The 5,139-nt window shown below is 29.6% G+C and overlaps 1 protein-coding gene across 3 annotated transcripts in view; it reads right to left on the minus strand.

Annotated features, from left to right (window-relative positions):
• The window catches only part of LOC117181340 (insulin-like growth factor-binding protein complex acid labile subunit), a 72,145-nt gene extending 67,821 nt beyond the window's left edge, over nt 1–4,324 (minus strand). For 2 of the 3 annotated variants that reach the window (XM_033373909.1, XM_033373908.1), the window contains exon 1: nt 4,162–4,324. The gene's annotated coding sequence lies outside the window, so the exon portion shown is untranslated. The remainder of the gene's footprint in view (nt 1–4,161) is intronic. The other variant, XM_033373910.1, reaches the window with a different exon arrangement.
• Nucleotides 4,325–5,139: the final 815 nt, after the last annotated feature.

Consider the following 5,139-nt stretch of genomic DNA (forward strand, 5'->3'; position numbering starts at 1 on the left):
TTGACAAAAAGATGCTTCATAAATAAATTCATCCTGAAAAAATTCCAACCCTTAATATAAGAAATTCACCGATTTAATATATTGGTTCGCCAAGGATCGGGGTCAAGCAAGATATCGAGAATAATTATTAACCGATTATTACAGATAAGAGAAATGCACGTACCGATTATCAGTAAGATTAATAAATATTAGTCCATAAATTATTATTCGTCACGTGTAAAAAGCCACCAGGAATTTAAAAATAATCTTCAGTAGTATCATTTCTGATATGATTAATCACAGGGATTTCTTTTAAAGAGAAAAGGTTCTTGGCAGAGATCCATTTTAATTAGAGTGCAATGAACCATTTACTACCTGTAATGAAAGTTTTCACGCACGATTACCATTGTGTCACTTTTTTTCTTGTCCGTGTTTATAAACAATTTTTTATCCAGTTCACTGATTATGCTGTACTCAGTCTCAATGTTCCTGTGTCTCGTTTACAGATAGATTAAATTATTATGCAATTTAATAGCATTTTTATTTAATAATATGAAATCGAGGATTTATCTATTATAAAGAATTTTTCAATTCTTTGAATTGTTCCTTCTATTATTAGGTGTGACTCGCAGTGTAACGCTTAGTAGAAGGCTTTAGTTTTTGATAAGTTGAAAAATAAGGTAGTTGTAGAATTTGTTTGACACAAATTTTGCCAAGGATTTCAGTGAACGTTGATTTCATCTTTTAGTGATTATGAATTTAAAATTGATTAATTATGAGTATCAAATTATAAATAAAAAATATTCTTGCTTTTCAGAAAATTCAAACAATTCTATAACAACTGCATTTGTATTTTATTATGAGTATCGAATATTTTTATTATTGTTTATAACTATTCTTGTAAAAAAATCAGTTTGAAATACTTTTCTTACGAATGAAGCTTGTAACCTTGAGTAAAACTTTTTCGTTTTTAGTTTGAGAGCAATAAATTATTAAAAATTGATGTTACACAACATGGAACATGACATACTGCAGCAAAACAACCTTCAAGCTTTTTAATACCGAATTTGAATGCTACTAAATTTAAAAATCTTACACTCCGATTTAAAAAAAATTAAATCAAACAAATTCTTTCTTTGATATAGTCAAATAAATATTTGTTTGATTAAAATAATATTTAATTTAAACGCGTCAATGTTTAACTCAAACGAATTTTATTTGTATCAAACAAGTTCCATGTTGAATATAGGGCCAAACAAATGTTCATTTAATTCAAACAATCATTTTTCTGTGTAATTTGGAGTAAAAACAATTTTATATAGAAATAAAAATATTTCCCAGTATTAGAATAAAAACTTCTAATGTTAGTAGGTTTAAAAATGGTGTACCAGTACATCCATAAATTAAGAAACTCTTTAAACAATTCTGAAAAATAATAAAATTATGAAGGTCGTCATTACATTTTATTCTTATCTTAAAATTCATGAAATTGCATAACATAAGTCATTTTTTTCAACAAATAAAACGGTTGCTACGAATATTATTGCCTGCAAAAACCATTTTATTATTTCTACATTTTTTTATGGTGAACATTTTATTATATATAATTCAATCAGAACTGAAGGTCTTGAAAAAAATTATTGTGAGGCAATACCTGAAGATTCTGTGTCATGAATAATTATTTTATTGTTATTATATTGCAAGTCTCAATATTTATGAAAATCAACAGCAATTGCATGGTTTCAGTTATGTAACAATTGTAATAATAAAAATAATAATATAGTTATTTACTGAACAATAATTGTATATCATTAGTATCATCACAATTGTTATTGCTGTTGCAAACATTATTTGGATGCATAAAAAAATTGTTAAAAATATATGCAACAACTATATCAACGTTATTGCTTTTAAAACATTGATGAAGTTGTGCAATAATTTTTATGTGGTTATAACAATTGTTTACAGTAAAGTTTTATTCCAGTCAAGGTTGATTGAAATAAAGGTATTTGTTTGCGCGAATGTTATTGTTGCAAAAATTTTATTGAAAGTCCTCATTTTGTTGCATGTAGGACAAAGGTCAAAGTTATGCCCCCCCCCCCCCCTATATAACGCATTCCGCGTAATTTATGGGTGATCCCTAAATAGATTTCTTTTTTAAAAAATTCTTTAAAAGCATGGATAAAGATATCTACACGACTCTGTTCCTCAATACCAAGTTTTATCCTTATGCGTAAATTTAATTAACACTTGGCTCATGTTTAAAAAATACGAAGTGTGTAATAGGCACACCAAAAATATTTATTTTACGTTCACCGCATTTCGGTGAACCTTGACACGGTTTAAAAAATAAAACCGGATTTTGAAAGTTGTTAATACATTTTTTTATTTTGAATATGTTCTCAATTTAATTAAAATCCACATTTTTCACACTTTGTAGAGCAAAAAGTATAGCTATTGTTACGCCTTAATTTAAGTCCATTTTTAGGCTTGATGCTATACTTTAGCCAAAACATATTGATTTTAACAATATTTTTTGTAACTACTGTTATTTCAATTGATTCTAATATTTTTCATAATTGATTTTCTTTATTGTCGCTTCTTACTAATTTAAGAAAATGGTGGAATTTTAATAAATTATTGTTTATTTTTAAAGGAAAATTTATTTTCTAAATTGGAGCGAGTGAAGTTGTAGAGATATAGAGAATGTTTTCCTCCCAAGAAATTATTATTTTCAATTGTTTTTATTTATTTTAAAATGTTCAGAAATATGTTAATAACATTTATTAATCAGAAAATAGCATCTAGAAAATATCATTAATTTGTGATATTATAAAATAATGATTTTATTAATTAAGAAAAAATTGCTTAGCAATTATTTGAAGATCATTATATCCAAAAAGTAGACGAAAGTAACGGAACTTATTAAAAAAAATAGAAACCAAATTTTTTTCCTGCTTTTTCCTTTCACAAGTTTCATTTAAACAATTATTAATTATATCAACAATAAATAAACAACTAAGATCAAGAAATTCACTTTTCACATTTATAAATTATGCGAAAATATTAGGAAAATACCATTAATTTATGATAGTAAAAGATAATGAATTGTTTAAACGAATAAAAATTATTGAAAAAATAAGAATTAACTTTGAAAAAGTCAAACTTGAGCTAATATTTTCAAACTTGTTTTAAAAAACTAGAAAGAAGTACGATTTTGTAGTTTTTCCCTTTAAAAGTTGGATTTAAACAAAAATAAATTGTTTAAACAATGAAAAATTAATTAACAAATGCATAACATCTTTTAATTTATTGATTTATGAGGATCTAAAAATGAGAAAAAAAATAAGAATTTAGTGCAATACTCTGCAAAATTCGTATTCCATTTGCATGGGGTGGTTTTTGGGGTAGTATTAAAGGGACTCGGAGGTTGAAATTAAAAATGAATGATGAATTTGTATTCTCTGAAGAATTTTCGTGAAATCCTGAAAGAATGGCCCAACGCCCGCACTTTATTATACCTATTTACATTTTGGATTGAATTTAAAAAAAGTTTTTTCCCTTGGGAACCTAAGAAAATAAGATGATACAGAAAAAAAATTCGAAACTTTTTTTCGGCCACCCTAATGGCAAAAGATTTAATCTCACGACTCTCATTTCCTCGCAACAAAAAATCATCTTGCACAATAAGCACTTGACTCGTTTAAAAAATTCAAAACATAAATCCGGACTTGTACTTCTTGTTTAAGATTTCACTTTTTCAACGATATGTACACTCGCATACATAATATACTACAAGTAGGTGTAGGTTGCTGCGATCCCACTTTCGAGGTACAACAACCCATAAACCACAAAGTTCAAGGGTCTATCTTAAGAGGACCTAAGATACTCCTGAGTTTCCAGCATCCATTTTGGTATCCTTAGGTCTTAGGATGAAATATGTTACATGTTAAACTTTTTGCACAAGTCACAAAAACTTTTTCCCTTCTTGGGCTCGGTAATCGAGAAGGGAGAAACTTGATTGGGCATGACGCTGCTTGGCGAAGGGTCCACTACTCCGGATGGTAGCCATTTCGCTGGGTAGGCATCACCATCACGGTTTTTTCCCGATTAACGGTTCACGATCACTGGGGACTGATCGGTAGGAAAAGAGGTCGAAGAAGTTGAATTTCGCGCACTCACCTACTTCCGGTTTGTTTCGCGGGTCCTCGCTCTTCCTGCGGGATGTCAGCCCTCGAAATCCGGAACAAGGATGAATCCTTATTTCCTTTTGGGTGATGAGCTCTTGAGCACAGAACACAGTCGACGTTCTTCCTACGTCGGAATTTCTCAACTACGTAGCCTCACTATTAGCCGGGAAGAGTGGGGCCGCTAGGCCCCCAGGGTCATGCGGTGGGGATCAAGATTCTCCAGGTAAAAAAAGGTAAAGTTCCGATAACAGGTGGTCAATCTCCTGACATCTAGTGGGCACCTGGATAAACAGAGTCCCTTGCGTGGGCGGTGGTCTAGTATAGATCAGAACCCACTCGATTTTTGAAAGTTTATTGAAAAACATTTTTTTTAATTGTTTCATACACTATTACACAATTTAACAAATTTATTTATTTTTGATATTTCTTTAAATAATCGTCGTTATTTTAGGTCTGGCATCTCAGGAATATTATGAACAGGGAAAAGGAGATTATTTAAAATAATCGCTGGGAGATTGCTTCCAATTGCGAAACCGCGTACCTTCAAGGTATTGAGTACTTTTCGCAGATTTAATAAAACTCACTGATGAAGGACAATATTGTGAGCCGAAAGTTTTGAAACGACTTAATTGGTTTCATTTCACCTGGCCCTAAAGCTAACAACTTACATCAACAATTTCTACAAAATTCTTTAAAATATTAAAAACCATCGAAAGAAAGAAATAATAATTTAGTTGCCGGAATCTTAGTCAAATTATAATCATTTTAAAAAAAATATAGAATGGGTTTTGCCACGAACTATTTCCAATTTTAATAAATTATCATTTTTGAACTAAATTGTCAATTGAATAGATTACGTTACCATCAATAGATAAGGTAGGAATTCAAATATCTATTCACCCTTTGAGGGTAAAATCTTCATAATTGAGTACCCTTAATTTTCTTATCCTTTTTAATTGACGAAGAAAAT

This window comes from Belonocnema kinseyi, chromosome 10, assembly GCF_010883055.1.
Source record: "Belonocnema kinseyi isolate 2016_QV_RU_SX_M_011 chromosome 10, B_treatae_v1, whole genome shotgun sequence".
Classification (NCBI taxonomy): domain Eukaryota; kingdom Metazoa; phylum Arthropoda; class Insecta; order Hymenoptera; family Cynipidae; genus Belonocnema; species Belonocnema kinseyi.